Source organism: Diprion similis, chromosome 3, assembly GCF_021155765.1.
Source record: "Diprion similis isolate iyDipSimi1 chromosome 3, iyDipSimi1.1, whole genome shotgun sequence".
Taxonomy (NCBI): domain Eukaryota; kingdom Metazoa; phylum Arthropoda; class Insecta; order Hymenoptera; family Diprionidae; genus Diprion; species Diprion similis.
This window is the reverse complement of record NC_060107.1, coordinates 1,016,209-1,035,800: the sequence shown is the minus strand read 5'-3', so window position 1 is coordinate 1,035,800 and position 19,592 is coordinate 1,016,209. Positions and strand designations below refer to the sequence as shown.

General features: G+C 38.5%; 1 protein-coding gene across 2 annotated transcripts in view; it reads left to right on the top strand.

Moving 5' to 3' along the window:
* LOC124404623 (serine/threonine-protein phosphatase 4 regulatory subunit 1-like) overlaps positions 1 to 19,592 on the top strand; it is a 107,150-nt gene that overhangs the window by 26,423 nt on the left and 61,135 nt on the right. Inside the window, exon 1 of one of the 2 annotated variants that reach the window (XM_046878947.1) lies at positions 2,031 to 2,175. The exons of the other annotated variant lie outside the window; for it this stretch is intronic. The gene's annotated coding sequence lies outside the window, so the exon portion shown is untranslated. Of the gene's footprint in view, positions 1 to 2,030; positions 2,176 to 19,592 lie in introns of those variants that run through there. 2 annotated transcript variants of the gene reach the window in all.

Below are 19,592 nucleotides of genomic sequence, written 5' to 3'. Positions count from 1 at the left end.
TTATTGTGAGTTACATAAATTACGGAAGGAGATGAAAATCAGTTCGGGATAATCGACGTGCAGTTAATTATGCTTGTATACTGTAATAACGTTTACATTGTTATTTATCGTCGTATCACCTGTGCATGTATATCCGGCAAAAATGCAGTGTACGTATATTCATTCGTTCGTTCGTTCGTTCGTTCGTTCGTTCGTTCGTTCATTCATTCATTCATTCATTCATTCATACATGGACATAGAGCCATCTACACGAGCGGGTGTCGCATCCATGCCTCCTTGTACCCTATCGTTCTATACCACGCGGAACTCTGTATTACGTCAGATTGCGAGATTCTAACTACGGAAATATACACGCCGTTCTAGGTTTGTGTGTGTGTGTGCGCGCATTAATACAGATGTATGTAGAAATTCCACGGTTGGCGTTGCGTGCGTTTGACTGTATAATAAAAACTGTTTAGTGTTCGTATTTATACATGTGTGTGTATATATATATATATATATGTTGATGTAATAAAAGCGTACAACATTCATGCCGGGTATTATATGTTTGTACAATATTGGATCTATAGCTATGATCATATTATATAGACGATTTAGACTCTGCGCTAAACTTGCCCCTTGTAATACTTACGGTGTATTATACGTCATCCGTATATGCATATATAGATTATATATTATACATACATACACGCATGGATGTGGGTATAAAAATTGAATCGCGTAGGATAGGAGCAACAACGAAAGGAAAGGGATAACAAAAAGGATAAGCGATAAGCTTGAGTTATGTTATATTATAGGTATGTATACATGTTAATATGTATTGCGACAAATATTTTCTCCGACGAGCAATAACCGATAACATATTATTGTTGTATACGATACTATCATTAAGTATAAAAATCCATCTCACATATATAAATATATATATATATGTGCCGAAATCTACCGCTGTGATCTTGGAATTACGAGGCAAAGTATACAAAAAAAAATCAATGCATTGACGGTAAATATTTGTTAACTTTGAGAATTTGTTGGTTAGTTTCTCGGATAGAGGGTGGAAGATAGAAAGAGAGAGAGAGAGAGAGGTAGAGAGGGATATGGGAGAGAAATAAAAGAAAAAAAAAAAAAAAGAAACTGGGAGAATCGGTGGCAAAGAAAACTACCATATATACTTTGTAGGTTAATTTCTTTTTTCATTTTTTTTCTTCTCTCTCTCCCCTTCTTTTGTACATTCAAAAATAGCTCGTTATACATATATGTATATATATATATATCGGGTTTAGTGTTATAATAATGATAATAATTTCTGACACATGTACGCGCGCGTGTATAAAACGACGTCTAGTATAGGTATACGAGATAATATGTAGGTATGTGAGAGACGCGCCGCGTGGGTAGAGCGCGAAACAAACGAATGGCGCGTGGCGCGGCGGTGAGACCAAAATGGCGGCCTTAAAGAAAATACATGAGAACACCGCCGTCGTCGTTGTCGTTGTCGTTTTCGTTTTCGTCGTCTCGCAGGCACAGCGACATCGTTTATTGCGATGAGATGATGATCCAGTCGTACCAATCCTTACGTGCGTACGCATGTGTGTAGATCAATATTTAGGTATATCTATATGTGCATATATATACATATATAAATATATATACATATGTAAAATCGTAATGAAAAATGATGAAAATTATGGGGGGGGGGGGGGGGGAACAAAAATAGAAAATGTCAGTAAAAAGATGAAAATGAAAAACTTGACATTCGCGATTATTCGAAAGTTTATACCTATTATTGAAATTGTTTAATTAAACCCGCGCGGTTAATCGGGAGCGAGAAATATAATATATTATATATTATACAAAATTATTAATTTCAATGCCGTTTTAGAATCTATACCTTAAAATTTTCTTTAGTAATGCAATTTAATGTATAATATTATAATATCTACAGTGCTGTGAAAAAAAAACAACAAAAAAAAACTGCATCTTAAAGTAATTATAAACAGTAAAAATTGAAGAAAAAAGAAAAACATGAAATTAAAGTTTGCCGACGACGATTTTGATAAACTGAGTGCATTGTGTGATATAGTTCATCGCTTGTACCGGCAAACTGGTATCATCTGCAAGAAAATGGATGATAGAGAACGGTTTAACGATCATCGGTGCAAAATAATAATCACGGTAAGAATTGCGTCAAGTTTATTTCTTCATCATAAGACGTTAAAAATTTAATATAAACAATGTTCGGTTCTTCTGTTTTTTTTTTTAATTTCTTGTCTTCTCTCTAGCGAGAATCGCCTATATAATTATACCACATCGTACAGTGAAAATTCTTTTCGACTTTCTTACCTCCTCCCAACGTTACATATATATATATATAATTTTTTTTTCTCAATTCATTCTCCAAGATACGTCTGTACCTAGTCATGTACGATAATCAATTACCTTTGTAGACTTTCTTCGACGATAAACTTTTTTTTTTCCTTTCCTTTCTGCATTGTCTGTTTGTCTTTTTTGTTGTTACATTTTCTCTCCGATTAATCTTAAACCTAAAAGATTTGTAAAATTTAAAAGAATTAATTCGTACAATTTGTTTTGCGATAGTTTAACATCATTTGCCGTGTAAAAACATCGACGAAAATTTCACGTTACATTTCTTTTAACTTTAAAAGTTATTCGATAATATTATTTGCAATATTCGCATTGGTAATGAGGAAAGATTGAATTTGAATCTATAAACCAACTAATCATATTATACCGAGTTGCATCCGCTATTTTGTCTACCTATTACAGTATCACATGTCTCTGCATGTATTTACATACGTGTATATGTCTGTTGCATGTTGCACACCCTGTGCACGAACAGAACAATATGCGCAGGTTGGAAAGTGGTCGACTTTTTTGGTGGTGGGGATAGCCAGCTTATGAGAGGCCAAGTTCATAGTTCGCTGTTTGTCCGCATAGGTCGCTGCCTGCTCGGTACCCTTGCGAGACGGAAACGGATGGATAATTTAAAGAAAGAAAGCTAAAAGTAAAAAAAAATAAAAAAAACAAGAATACAAATCTCCCATTCATAATTGGCCCTTTTTCCTAGCTTGCGTATCAGTGATGAAAAGTTTGTTCGGTTATAAGGTAAAACAATATGTTATTGTTAAGTTGCACGGTCAAATGAAAAAAAAAAAAAATCTATGGTCCTTTTGCATTATCGCGAACTATGCGCGCCAATATTTGAATAATATAATTCATGTATCAATCAAAATGTATAAATGCCTTGGCCATTTGGCAAATGCGACATCGATTTGATACGAATTATGTGTGACAACGACCACTGGCTGGTCATGCAGCTGATGTGAGATAATTGGATGTATTGTTACTAAATTCGTACGGAATCAAAGTCGTAATTTTTTTTTTTTCTTTTATGGTACGAAAACAAGCCAAGCACCGGAAGGTTCAAGGCATTTGTAAATTTTGTTGTACAGTAAGCGGTACACTCTTCCAATTCATCGGAGTTTCCGGACCATAAGGTTGAAGTTAGTAACTTTAGTTTACTCCTTCAAAGTCGGTGTCTAAAATTGTAGAACAGTAGAACAACGATTTTTCCCCATGATGTATAAATTACTTATATACGACCGTCATGCAGAGCGAATTGCTAACGAACGAACAGTGTAACGCGCATGCGCTGAAAATTGCAGACCGAGATCAACGGTTTTGAGGTTACACACGTACATCGCGGCGACCTGTAATCTGAATTCACGAACGTTTGTCGTCCTGACCAATCAACGCTACTTCAGCTCTCGAATTTTCAACGCATGCGCATCGAACCATTCATTCGTTACGAATCCACTCTGTAGGTACATAGTATATACAGCCTCGTGTCGCGCCTTTCCCTCGTTCATTGATAAAATAGAGAGGACTTTAAGTCGTACGGGAGGAGGGCTTTGGAAAAGCTGCTGTTGCGTATATACAACCTGAGTACCTACGTACCTACGTACCTACGTCACTTTCGGATCTCTCTGTCTATCTATGCATGCATGTATGTAACCGTTGGCGACGCGAGAAGGGGGGGGGGGGGGGTGGGGGGGGGGGGGAGGGCCTGCTGCAGACATAGCAGGCTGTTTGTGGTGCAGCAGCAGCAGCAGCAGCAACGAGGCGTTGTCGTCGTCGTCGTCTATGTTTGTTCAACTCGACTAATAATGCAGTATGCAAGAGAGAGGAGGAGGAAGAGCTAGGAGGCTCATGTAGAAGCCTCGACGACGATAGCCCACGGCACGGCTTACTATCAATGGACGCACTGACACTGCAGACAAGAAGACGAAAAACGGGGATAACGATAATGCCGCACGCAATGATAAAGATATGTGATATGCATGGGTGGATTTATGTATGTGTGTGTGTGTGTGTGTACACTCTCATACGACCACCCTAACGACATTAACTCGCTGGGTATTTTATATGCTTACGCTATACTATAAATGAGCACGCTGAGTTTAACGTATTTGTGCAACACACGTGACACACACACACGGACAACTTTGTTAAACGTTAGATATACACGGATGTCGGATTTTTGACGCAATCCTCCCGCGGCAAACGTCATTGAAATGTTTTATAGCTTTTCTCCCCCTTTTTATTCTTAGTCTTTTCTCTTTCTCTCTCTCTCTCTCTCTCTCTCTCTCTCTTTCTCATCCTCCTCTTTCTTTTCGTATTTGTTTCGATGTATACATATATACGGACACACACTCGTATCTATCTTCTTTCTGCTTCTTTAATCTCAATTTCTATTTTCATTTTTGTTGTTGTTTTCTTTTCATTCTGTCTCGCGTAATTCTCGTTTATTCAACCCGCCGTGAGGATAACTTGCGTATAATAATAATAATAATAATAATAATAATAATAATAATAATAATAATAATATGTACGTGTATAGTAATTCTTGAAAATATATTATCCAATAATTCGGCTGTAAGGATTGTAAACTAATATTATTGATTTCCGATATGTATAATAATATATATCTCTCTTTGTCAAAAAAGAAAATGAGAAATAAGAAGACCGCGTGCGCAAGTTTCTTTTCCATATACACGTATTGGCCGTTTATAAATATCATATGCAATGAGCGGAATTTTTTTTTTTTTTTTTTTACTTGTTTTTTTACGAATTGTATTTTATCCGTGGGTATACGTATTACGTGTAAAATGTATCGCAATTATTTATTGTACATCCGGAAACGAATTACAGGCGTGTTATAATAGGTGTGCAGGGTTATCGGTGGTTATTATATATTATGAAAGTTTACACGACGGTGTAATAATAATGTAATCCGGCTAATCTTACCCATATATATATATATATATATATATATATATATATATATAGGCGGTGAGGCGCGATGTCTGTGAATGAATGAAAAATAGAGAAAGAAAGAAAGAAAGGTATGAGAGGCATGAGAGAGAGAGAAATGGGCGTGTGCTATGTCTAATGTCGGAAACTGGACAGTAATAGAGATTGATAGCTGGACGATGTGGACGAAATCGATGTTTACGATATTAAAAGTAGGTAGGTAGGTAGGTAGGTACCTAAATTATATTACGAGGTTCGAGAGTTATTACAAACATTGTAAAGCATATTACAATATGTTATGTCTGTGCAGTGTGTTAACATTCAAGAACGAAAGATTAGAAATATGTATATTTCAACAGCAACGAAATACCTAATTGTTTTTCTAAATCGTGCATTATATTATAGGTGCCTACCTATAAATACGTGCAAGGGATGATTACGTCGCGATGTGTAAATTATAAAGAATAAAAAAGAAAAGAAAAAGAAGAAGCAACAGCAGCAGCAACAGCTCTCGAGGGCCGGGGGGGGGGGGGGGGGGGGGAGGATGAATTTTTATATATTATTAACTTTTATATGTACCTATAACCTCTCTCTCTCTCTATATATATACATATATACATATATAGTGTATCTAGGTAGGTAGGTAGGTAGGTAGGTACCTTAGGTATACGATGTAAAGGTATATAACATCTGGCCGAGTGTCGCGTTTCTCAACGTGTCGATCGTCTCGGGGCCGAATCTTTTATACTTGTATGCAGATGGTTGTTTATTCCTCGATGCGGCTGAAAATGATTATTTTTCTTTTTTCTTTTTTTTTTCACGACTACGTCGTCAGCCATCATCAACACGCTTGCCACATGTCGAAGCGAGTCTCCTGATCCTCGCTCGCGTTTCTATTCTTTACACACCTCATCATCGTACCTACGGCACCGCCGCGTTGCACAAAAAGCGTTTACGCTTCGATTCTTGTCTATTTTCACTTATATACTCTCTTCGTCTAGGTCTGGATTTATCTTTTTTTTTTTTTTTTTTTTTTTTACTTTATTTCTCACACACGTTGGCGATGGTCAAGTTTTACGGACAGATTTATCAAAATGCGATGAAATTACATTATACAGGGATCTTTAATTTTGTCATGGAAAAAAAAAAAAAAAAAAAACTGAAAATATTTAAGTTTTTTCCTATCATCGGAATTAGAAATCAATTTTTGACGTTAAGTAGTTTACTTTTTTTTGCTCGTTGAGAAAATATATATATTTACTTGAACTTGAACTTTTTTTTGTAGGTACGTTATATTTTTATTCCATTCGAATATAGAATGCTGAACGATTTTTGATTTAGTGACGTATATCTATACTAGAAATGGGAAAATTTCGGGGAAAGGTAGGTTTTAGGTTCTGGAAAATCTGGAAATGTGGTCGAAGTTTTTTTTCTTTTCTTTTTTTGTAGCCATTTCAACTCATTGAAAAGGCACTCAAGACACGAGTTAATATTAAAATTAAGAGCGGATTTCACGTTTTAAAATAATTTTTTAATATTTCGAATCAATTTAAGGTGTGAGAGTCTTCCTTTTTTTTTTTTTTTTTTTTTTTTAACAATATCAAGGGCCACCCTGATGTATAAATTTATCTATAAATTAAATGAAATTTCTCGTATTCTTGGCGATATATTATACCCGAGTCCTGACGGTTTTTAATACCTAATGCGTGCGTCCTGCGACGATCGGTCGATCACGCGTGCCTGGCACCATCCCTCGACCCTCGGTCACCAATCGTTATCCACCCTCGTGCGGATTGATTCTCACGCAGCGTGTATTTAAACAAAACCGTGCGACTTCGATGCATGTCTCTTATTTTTCCATACCTAACAACGAACTTTTCAAAGTCGTTTGATTTTTTTTTTTTTATTTCTTTATCGCATTTACAGGTTTTGCAATTCGTCTATATTGTCCGGTGATCTTATGACGGGAATTGCTTTTTTTTTTTTTTTTTTTTTTTTTACAACAAACAGCAGCATCGACGCTCACAAAAATGTCGCATTTTCATATTGTTTTTTTTTCTTTCTTCTTTTCTTTTCTTTCTTTTTCTCTCTTTTTTTCATATCATTGACACAAAAATTTGTAACCCGAGACGGGATCAGTTATTTTCACGGCAGCACTGGGTGTTATTATTTAATTAACCGCACGAGGGTGAGTCGGAATTTATTGTATAAATTTAAGGATTTCGAGAAGAGCGGGTAAATCGCGCCGGGCTGCAATAAACGACAGGCCGCATCGCCCGTAACAGAGAGTTGCTGGGATCGGCGGCCGTATCAATGGCGGATCGCGCATTTCGTCTCTTCGCTATCTGCTGCAGGCATCGTGTGTGTATACCTATACCTATACCTATACCTATACCTATACCTATACCTACAAGCTCGGACGAAGCTCTTGAAGCTAGCAGCAAGAGTTAGCAGGCGAACGTGTGGAAATTATTTTTTTTTTTCGTTTTGTTTTTATTTATTTTTTTTATTTTTTTTATTTATTTATTTTTTATTTATTTTTTTGTTGTTTTGCGTTTTTTAGAAAAATACACGAAACGCGGTACAGTTTTGTATTAGTAATTATTGTACAAAAAGAAATTCTACACATTCGAAAGTATTTCATAGAATTTTTCTTACTCGGACTTCACTAGGTATCGCAGACATTGTATACCTTATTCGAACGAAGGTTTAGAACGTTTGACTGATGCTTGTTTTGGATCCTATAATATAGCTTCGGACTCGTTGAAATCGATTGTATTGAAGTTAGTAATGTTATCGTAACGGTTTATGCTAAAAAAAAAAATGGAAAAATTTGATCGTTTTTTTGTTGTTTTTTTTTCTTTGTCAAGAACGTGGTTTTTTCAACATGCGATATTTTTATACACGAGAATTTTAGTTGCCGAATATATGTGGAATCGAATTCGTAATTTTTTCACGTCTATATTCGTGCATTACGTTATGTATTTTTTTTTTCCTACTGAATTGTTGTTTTCAATCTTTATTTTCATTGTTATATAGGCAGAGAGATAGATTTTCTTAAATCTTTTACACCATCTTCGTCAATAAGTTTTATTTTCTTGATTTATTTATTTATTTTTCTGCGACATTTGCAGGAATTTTGTTAAAGTTACTCCGCGGAAACGATTGTAATTATACTGGAATTTCTCTGTCAAGTAATTGGTTACGGAGGATATTTTTGGGTAAAAAAGACGGCGAGAGATTCGATAATATAATTGATTAAAGTAAATATATGTATACTTAAAACATATATCGTTTTTCTCACAAATGAATAATCGAATGAACAAACTGTTGGATCTCCAACTTTTATAATATATCTACGCCTTAAACGCAACGTGCATGAATTTCGTTGAGAATTTTCGGAGCACTTGAAATACCCAAAGTCAGGGTAAAGAAGCGTAAGAAACCCCACGTGACAATGCCATGTGGGGTAAGTGTTACATAAACATATAACACATACCTTATAACTATTATTTCGTCGGTGTGAAAATTGGAATGTAATTTTGCGACAGCTGCGTAGGCAACGAGATTCGTAATGGACGAAATTTTAAGACTAAAAGAAAAAAAAGAAAAAAAAAACAAAAAAAATTAATCAAAATTGTAACCGCGCATCAGCGTACTTCCACCAAAGCTCATAGGTAGATACTGAAACGAAGGTTCTGCGTCATGACGGCTATCATCTCACTGGTTTACTATTTTACGTATATATACATGTAACTGCAAAGTCAATACTATAAATCGGCGATAACGAGGTTAGGAATACTTGGTTGAGGGAGGGGGAGGGGGAGGGAAGTCGTCGGGGTCCTTTTCCCCTCCGGGGAAGAAAGTAAAGGCGGAGTCGTCGCAGCTCGTCGTCAGCCGAGGTAGGGTGCGAATCGGGAAGATCGGCGTCATCCCTGCCCTGCTGCTATTGCTGCTGCTCCAGGGAGAGATGAAGCCGACGTGAAATTGCTCGACAAAATGAAATTTCACTACGCCGGAGGCGTGTCTGGACAATCGAGCATCCAAGTGGCCAAAACCAATCTGCAGACTAGCTCGTCAACCAATTTATGTACATTGATTACTTTACTTGCGGCAAATTAAACGCAAGTTCGCTATACATATAGGTTTTTACCTATTATACGATCATGCAGAGAGAGACTATAGATCATTCGATGATCGTTTGCGAATCGTCAGATCCCGCTTTTAGTGTAGGTCAATGGTAGTATAGGTACTCTGGCTGAATGTCATTTCACTGCATTTTATTGACGTGGTGAAAGAACTCGTGCAAGTGATGGTAAAATATTCTAGAAGTTATGAAGCCGGCTTGAAATTCCAAATTTTTGCAAATCAATGGCCTCGAATATATGGTTCGAAACACCCGACGATGATCAAAGTTCCGAAAATGCGAAGATAAGAAAATACCGAATGATCCATGATTTTTAGTCAAATTTTATCACTTTGATCTTACTTTGTTTTGGATTTACCATATTTTTATGTTCCGAATTTTGGTCATTCTGATTTTCGGGTTTTCTGATGTTTTTTTTTTCTTCTTTTTTTTTTTTTTTTTCTACACTTACTCGTTTAGTAAAGTATGTCGTGCGAGTATATTTTAATTTTCCGATTTTTAATCCATCGAAACTTTATTGTTTTGCAATTTTTGCTTAGTCGTAACTTGAATTTTCCGAACTTTGAGTCGTCGGCTTTCCGATCATTCGAAACTTCGTTGTTTCGTAATAAAATAAGTTTGATTTCTTTACTTCAAGTTTCCTCACCAAATAATTCTCAATTAGGCACTTTCGAAACTTTTCAAATTTGGAACTTTCAAAACCGTCTCAACTTGTTAAGGATATTTCTGCTATATTTCGCATGATTGACAATTTTTTGTATATATTCTCATAAATTCTTCCACACCGATTTCTGTGGACAAAAATCGTGCGAATTTTTCAGAGACGTGAGAATCCAAAACAAAAAAAAAAAAATTTCCTACAAATTATAGTTACGGAAATTAGTCGGAATGTCAAAAAACAAAACAAAAAAAATCACGGCAATTCAAAATCGTGAGAAATTCTTATTCTTCAGAAAACTGATACCTACATGACCGTCATTCAATTCGAGTGACATTTCTAATTTAGAAAATTTAAGCGTTGCGGCTGGAATACCGTGGAAGCCATAACTAATCTGGACAGAAGGCCGTAATTTTCTTTACCGCGGTTCTTCCCGAGGGAATTTCGATTACACGGGATCACTTGAGTACACACTTGACCTCCTCTGCACGGTCAATTCCGTGATGCGTGCATCTGTAATATATACGGCGTCGGTTTATTCAGGATCTCAACTTTCCTCCACCGGACGTTTCGAAACTCGCAATAGAAGCAGGAATTTGGATCAACCGATTCCTTTCCGCAAACTGAGTCACATCTAAATCCCACGTTGTTGCCGCACGGATTTAATCCTCCGCGGAAGGAAGAGATTTAACAAGGAAGTCCGGTCAGCTTCTTCCTGATTCAAGGACCTCGTTTTCTCGAGAAGAAGACGAAGAAGACGAAGTTCTGGTAATTTGGGAAATGGAATCTTTGAATACCGAATGAAATCACTCTCCTGCGTGAGTCGAGCCTGCGATTGATTTTTCAGTCATAAAAAATTCCCTCGATCTTGTTTTTTTTTTTTTTTTTTTTTTTTTCTCTAGAACATTGCGTAATCGTATAAATTTTTTCCAACGTATTTTGGTTTCTTTTCATATTTTACTGCTAAGTGTTCCGCGGTGGAAGTTACGTGCTGTGGCACACTCCATAAGTGTAATGTCCAATTTACAATTGTAAATTTGCTCGTGTGTAAGCCGATCGTGTCCCGTTTTACACTTCTTCTCTGAATTGGAAAGAAAGTAATAAAAAAAAGGTGGATTTAAGCTGGGAATAATTAGACTTGGACGTTATTAGCAGGGGAGCGAAGCGAGGCTTTACGTTATTGGGATTGTCACTTTGCAATGCTTTATTTGGTTGAAAAAAATCCGCACATTATTGATTACGTTTCATTAATTTATGTGACATGAGAAAATTGTAAGCCAAAGAATTACGATTCGTCTCTATTAAAATAAAACACACTTAGGTTATGTGGTGATAAAATGGCGCCGACGACCAGGCTCTGACGTCATGAAGATATTTTCCAATAGTTATAAATAATTTCAACGAAATCTCACCGTAGGAATTAAGAATCATAGTACAGCGACTGCGACAATTAAGTATAATGCCAATGCACAAGAGACTGAAAGTATGATGTATATATATAAATATAGAAAGGTTTATAATCCACGCATCGCACAAAACACACACACGCATTACACGTTATGCAAACGGTGCTACAGGTGAACGGATGAAACGATAAAAGAGCATATATATCAGAGATCATATTATCAAAATAATGATAATAATTCAAAAGTGGCGTTGTAAGTGACGTTTGTGTGTAATATAGAGGATTATCTCTTCATAGGACGATGATGATAATAATAATAATAATGATGATGATTGTGATACCTGCAAGGTACATATGCACGGTTTAACTAGGAAAAGCTGCGCCTCGACGAAGATCCTTGCCGAGGAGGACGATGACAAGGACAACGTCAAGCGGAGTGGCGTAAGAGCGGCAAGGCGAAGCTGATTGTGAGAGTATAAGGATGGCGCGGAGATGACGGCGGGATCTCTCGAGAGAGGGAGAGAGGGAGGGAGGGAGGGAGGTTTGCCGTTGTCCCTGATGGTGGGGGGGACGCTGAGGTATGCGGGAAACGCTTTCCCTGGTTCCCACGCCGCCGCGGTCTCTTCCCCCACCCCCGCCGCCGCCGCTCGATGTTGGATCTCGTATCTCGGGTGTGGAGGGAAGGCGGGGCGGGGGGTGGGGGGTGATGGGGGGGGGGTCGAGGATGCCGCGGTCCCCGTTGCGAGCTCCCGCGCTGCTCCCGCTCCCGCTCCTGCTCCTGCTCCTGCACAAGACGCTGCCGCTTCTGCCCCGTGGACCGCCCGAGAGATGCTGCCTTGCACGCCGCCGCCTTCTCTCGCGGGTATCGCGGTGGAAAGGAGACGAAGGAATTAAGAGTGGAAATATGAGAGTGTGAGAGAGAGAGAGAGAGAGAGAGAGAGAGAGAGAGAGAGAGAGAGAGAGAGCGAGGCAGCCTCGAGGAAGGCGGGGGGGGGGGGGGGGGGGGAGGCTGATCGGTGCAGGGAGACGACGCGCAAACGAGAATAGGGACGACGGATTATATTATATTTATGGGTAGTGTGTGTTTGTGTTCGCGCGTGTGTCTGTGTGTGTACGCACGCAGGAATCTTCGGCAAGAGGATCAGACCACCCTTGAACTTGTGATATTCTTTTTTTTATTTTTTTTTTATTTATTTATTTCTTTTTTTTTTTTTTTTTGTTCTTGTTCGTTTATATAACATTAATCCGCAGCCTCATCATCAGTTTTATACCCTTCGTGAATTGTTATATGTGTATGAACCCTATATATACCCTATACCGGTGTTATTTTTCTTATCGTTATTGTCTTTTCTATTATTATTATTATTGTTGTTGTTGTTATTATTGTTGTTATTATTATTATTATACGTATCGTACGGATGTAATTCTTTGTCGGTGTATTTATACACGCGTTTCTTGCCGAAAAAAGTTAAAGAAAAAGAAGAAGAAGAAGAAGAATGTGAGACTGATCGATATGCGAAGATACGAGCATTAATGTAATACATTTCTATACCCATATATAATAGGTATATTGGTAATGCGAGTTAGAATTGGCAGGATTTGAATAATGTGATGGAAGGGCGAGGGGGGAGGGGGGGAGGAGGTCTATGATAAAATTAACCGTAAGAACGAAGTTTTATTGAAAATGAACGGGAATTCAATTTACTCCTTGGATACCTCGGATCCACGTTTCCGAATGATTACGCTTATGACGATGACGACGATGATGACGATGATTGCAATGCGATGCGATGCTGCTGCGGGGGGGTTTGATGCAGCGACGAGGACGACGAGGACGACGAGGACGACGACGACCCCGACTATATACTCGACGGATCCCCCGCGTTGTTTCAACGCCGCCGGTGGCTCGTTCGCTTCGTTCCATCGCCGTTCCATCGTTCTTTCGTTCTCTGGGGGCTAACTTCACACGGCTCCGGCATAATACATGCGTGCATACATGGATACATGCATACCTACGTAGATTCGGTCCTCGTCGTCCTCGTCGTCCTCGTCGTCGTCGTCGTCGTCGTCTCGGTCAAAGTAGTATAGACACACCTTGGCTGATGGTCATTGGCTCAGCTCATCTCGACGGACGCGCTGTGTTCCACATAAATATATAACGCACACGTACACGTATGTGCGTGTAGGTATATCTACCTGTGTAGGTAGATATACCTGCGTACCTATGTAGGTATATGTAGAATACTCTTGTATAGTAGGCACACACAACCTCGAGCGGGTAGCGTCCGTCCACCTCTCTCGAGAACGCGGGGTTAAAGACGGAGAAAGAGAAATAAGGCGAGGAATAAAGGGACGAGGGAATATGTATATACCTATACCTACACCTATACCTACACCTATACGTAGGTATAACCTACACGGTGCAGGGGCCGCGGCCGCATTCCACGAGTGTCCTCTTCCCTTCCCTTCCCTTCTCTTCCCTTCCCTTTCCTTTCCTTTCCTTTCCTTTCCTTTCCTTTCCTTCCCTCCCTTCCCGTCCTCCCTCGTCCCGTCTGCCTTCCTCGGAGGACTCGAGGCTAGGAGGCGAGGGAAAAGGGCAGGAGGTGTCCCTTCCGTCAGATAGCGGCGCCACCGGCACCGCGCCTTCCTCCTCCTCCTCCTCCTCCTCCTCCTCCTCCTCCTCCTTTTCCTCATCTTCTTCTTCTTCTTCTTCTTATCGAGTCCTGCAGATCTTCGTACTCATCGAATTATTACAGGTACTCGTCTCAGCTGTGCGGATGCGCAGTGAGAGATGATCGTACAAGAGTTCCTAGTTTCATTTGCACTTTTTTTAAACCCCGATCTTATTACATGTATTGATAGTGTGAATATTCATTCCTGAAGAAGCTTTCAGCCATCATTTCGAATCTGAAGTGTGGGGATTGTGTAAAAATTTTCTATGCCATTCCGGAGAGACGGTATTCATTTGTAAGTCTCTTGGGGGTATAAAAATATAGGTAGTTCGGATTTTCTTCGGACATTAAACAAGTTATCGGGACGACGAGACGTTCGTCACTCTGTTTCGTTTGAAATTTTTAGTTTCAGTTTTAGACTTTAATGAAGATAGTCAACAGTAGACTAAATTTCATCCGAATCGGTTTATCCGTTTTTTGAGTTTGACTGTTGGACAAGAAAATAAAGAAACAAAAATTGTATTTTTGCAAATAGCCAGTTGTAACAATTTGAAGGTTAACCAATTTCGTTGAAAACCGTATACAGTTTTTAATTAAGAAAGTATCGAATCAACTGAAGCCAAATTCGTATACCAAATCATCGCAAATTGAAAATATTAATTTGCGCAAAATCGGAGGTTAGTTGAAAAAAAAAAAAAAAAAAATTCGAATCAGCCGTGATTTTCTACGTACAACGTATCCATCGAGAAAATTTCTATAAGATCTTAATGTGAAAACGGTATTATATATTTCATTTTCAACATCATTATTATATAAAGAAAAAAATTTTCACCTCTTCGCGCGAAAATACCTGACACAGGCACAAAGAAACGGTGGCGGTGTGAAGGGGAGGAGGCTGTGAAATAAAAAATAAAAAATAATAGAAATTTAACGAAAAAATGATCCGAAAACGTTTTAGATACATATATATATATATATATATATATATACACGTTATGTGTCCTCTCAGTCAGTTCGAAAAAGGTGCATGACCGGCACGGGACAGGTATAAAGGTGTGTATATATAGATAATATACATATATATAAGTACAGTGCAGCCTTTGGCCCCTGCAGACGAATTTTTATCATTCCTGGCTGGTCGGGTTTGGTGGTTGTTTGTTTGTTTTTTCGTCTTTTTTTTTTTTTTATTTCTTTTTGTTTAGGTTGCTTGTTTGTGTTTTTTTCTTCTCTGTTCTTCTGTTTTTTTCTCTCCGTCCTTCTTCTTCTTCTTCTTCTTCTTCTTCATCTCCTTATTCCGTCCCGTCCCTCTCGCTCGGTGGTTTTTTGTTTTTCTTTCTTTTTTTTTCTCCTCCCCCCCCCCCCCCCCCCCCCCCTCTTTGTTTCTTGGCCGATTCGTATTGACCGCATTTTTGCGCCACGGACAGACGATGCACCGCAATGCGTACGAGAGTGAGTGCCGGACTAAGGCCTCGGTCCACCCATGCGTCTACAGTACGGTGTAGGTGTGTAGGTGTGTAGGTATTTAGGTGTGTAGGTGTACGTTTGTTTGTGTTTGCAGCAGTTGCAGTGCAGCGACTTGTCAGAGACGCGCTCTGATGCTGCCGCACGCATACGCGCAAACATTTTGTTTACTTCGCTCCCTGCAGTTCTTTGAAACGAGCGGCACAAGCTCCTCTCTTTCTCTCTCTCTTTTCATCTCATCTCATCTCATCTCATCTCATCATCCCCGCAACGCCTTATACCTGCCTACCTGCCTCCCTCCCACCTTCCCTCCATTCCTCCATTCGTTCGGCCAACACCCTCGCACATGCATATACACACGTCGTTCGTTGCATGTGCATCGGGCGTCTCTCTCTCTCTTCGTATCCCTTGTTCTCATCGTCATTCTCGTCCTACGATTCGGCTTGCTTGTGTGCACGTGTGTAGGTACATACATGATACATGTGTAAACGCGACTCGGAGGCTTGCGGTTTTCCTTACGCGCGAATACCAACTCCTCCTCTTATTATCATCATTCTTATTCTTATTCTTATTCTTATTCTTATTCTTCGTCTCTTGGCCTCCTCATCCTCCTTCCATCCGTTAACTCCGCAACTTTGCGCGGTCACTACCCCGTGAGAAACGACAGAGAGATTTTCCCGCTCATTTTTATTATACCTGTTGGCACGTTGTTGTCCTATTGGGCACTCGAACTACTTACTACTGGAGGATTAAATTCTATCAAGAGATAGAGATATTCACTCTATTGCTTTTATACAGTGATATGTATACGGTAATAATAATATTCTAGCTTCGATCTACGATTATACAAATTTCAAAATATTCGAATCGTTATTTTCCTATTTCGTTATTAAACGCGACTCGTAAACGTGACGGAAATGTTTTTTTCGAATCGTTATAGTCGCGCGAGGAAAACAAAAAAACCAAAATAAATGAAATTTTTTTAAAATACGAGAAAACGAAAAAATTGTACCGACGACAAAACTTTTCACGTTGATTATATATAACGGATTGATTAATTAATTATGCATCTCGTCCGATTGATCGCGTTTCGTTCGAATCAATTTTTTCCCTATATACACGTGATTTATGATTCGCGATTCAATGATACTGTACGCCCCGTGGAATGTATTCAAACTCCCGCGAATTCCGGCTACAAAATGGCGGCCTACTAAACAACCTCCGCACGAGGCGGTGAACGGTGAATAGGTAACGATTTACACCGATAATTATTTGCAACGATCGATATTATCAAACGCGCTACGCTCTCAACGCTCTTCAATATTAAAGAAATTTTTAGTCAACGAAAAAAAAAAATAAAGTGTAAGAAAAAATATCGTGATTTTTTTTTTTTCAATTTTGCGCAAAGCATCTCAACCGCTATAAAATCACGTCAATCGATTAATTCTTAACTGTGAGAAAATTCATTTTTTGCCAACTAAAAAGGTACTTTTAAAGTCGAATTACCTATACATGTATTACATATTGTTATTATTTATACCTACTTATAATGATTACAAAATATATTTGCTCAGGTTGAAAATCAATTGATTGACATGAGTTTATAACGTCTGAATCGCTCAACTGAAAAACAAAAAAAAAAACACAACAACCCACAATATTTTGGAAAATGGAAAATTGCTTTGATTAACCAAGTAGGTAAATATTAAACGTTAATCGTCTAAAAATTATAAAAAAGCCTCTTATTTCTCATTCCTCTACAACTATTTGAACGTGTGATTTTAAAAAGAAGAAAATTGGTCGATTTTTTTTTTCGTTTCTTTTCTTTTTTTGACCAGTCTACTACGTGTTTAAATACGACTCGGTATGGCGCGCGGTCACACGGGGACAAAACGAGGAGGAAGGATATACACTGCATCAGCGGCAGAACTCGTGCCCTCGACTGCGGTGCATTTCGGAGGAGGATAAGACGGAGGGAGAGCGAGAGAGAGAGCGAGAGAGAATTTCTTCGGCGCAACAACAACGGCAAAGACCTCTTCTTCGTCTTCTTCTTCTTCTTCTTCTTCTTGTTCATCTTCTTCGGTGGTGTGCAGGCGGGAAAGAGAAGAGCTTCCCCCCCCCCCCCCCCCCCCCCCCCAAAGATATATAGCAAGGAGGGAACAAATGAGGTCCTTCCGAGAAACGGGCCACCGACTCGACGCGCCCGGAGCGCCCGAAACGCGAGAGGGTGAGAAACACCCCGGAGGGCGACGACGGCTACCGAAACCGCCTAAACTCCGTCTATAACCGATGCGGGGTAAAATACTCATACATTTGTGTATATACATATAAATATATATATATATATATATATATATATGGGTGTGTGTGTGTGTATCTGTTGTATGTGCAGTATATACCTACATGTACCTACGAGTTTAATATGCGATACGCGTCGAGCGGGTTTCACAAATTTTGCAAACGAAGGATTAATCGCGAAAATAATACCTCATACACGTATGTATACCGGAGGTACACAAATTAATTGACGCGATCTAAACGAAAGTTTTCTGAATGAATAATTTCGTTCGAAAAACATTTTATCTATAGGTACCAAAAATTGAAAAGATTCTATTTTTAAAAAGTATCATTTTTCAAACATTTCGTTTGAGAAAAGTGATATTTTTTTCATGGGATAGAGTAGTCAGGAGACCGAAAAATATTGATTTTTCAAGAATTTTTTTTTAGAAGAACTTTTAATTTATTAAAGTGAAAATTTGTACACACATTATGATAAGTTTTAACTGTATTTTAACATTTTTAGTAGTCAAAATAATTATTTTGAAAGCTACTATTAAGCTGATCTTAGGGAGAAAGTCTAAAAATAAAAAGACGTCTTACGGTGAGCACGATATCTCTGTACGGAATAATGTATTATAAATGATAAAACAAAAAAACATTTCGTTAACATAACGTATTATCTCGTAACTGATCGAAGGAATAAGGAAAATAATAACATTTGACAAAATGGCGGTGTCTTAAAAAAAAAACAAAAAAATCGATTCTCGACAAAAACTTGGACCTTAAATTGTTTATGAAATGGAACATACTTATCTGTAAGGAAAAAAAAACCTTCGATAAGTTACCAGAAAATATACTTAAAAAAGCTTGTGTTAAAATTTGAGACTGATCGGTTTGATCCGTTTCCGAGAAATCTTGCTCAACGATTTAAAAAAAAAAAAACTGTTTTGAAGAAAAACGCGTTTAAAGTTTCAAAAGCACTCTACACGTAATAAAGAGAAAAAAGAAAAATTTCAACTTAGGTATACATCGAATTGTCAATATTTGCCGGATTGACAAGAAAATTTTCCATTTCGTGTACCTACTTGAATACTTATATATGTAGGTACATATATAACGAAAATAAAATCGATTTTTTGAAAATTTTCACCATAAATTCTGTTATACTTGGACATATATATTTATATATATATATATATATATATTATATATCTAATCTACATTGCTGCTTAGTTTATATAATTATCATTTAGAGTTTAGCTGCAGTCGTTTTTCGGATCACAGCAGCGCGCATCCCTTTGGCAAGGGCGCGCTGGACCCGCTGGCGCCAACCAAGACATCCCCCCTCTCCTCTCTCTCCTCTCCTCTCTCTCCTCTCCTCTCTCCTCTCTACTCTCCACCTATCCTCGTCGCAAGCCGCGTTCCTTCCTCCCTGCAGGAGGACGTTGGTTCCTCGGCGAGCCTCGAGTTCTCCGTCACGTGACCGTCTGCATTCTGTGAGCTTTCTGTGAATGACTTGGTCCGTGTTTCGTCGCGGACCAATCAGACGCGACGCGAAGATAAAAGTATATATCTATAGCATAGAGAGAGGCAGGCGAGCGAGCCTTGCTCTATCGCTCGCTATTAAGTATAGCC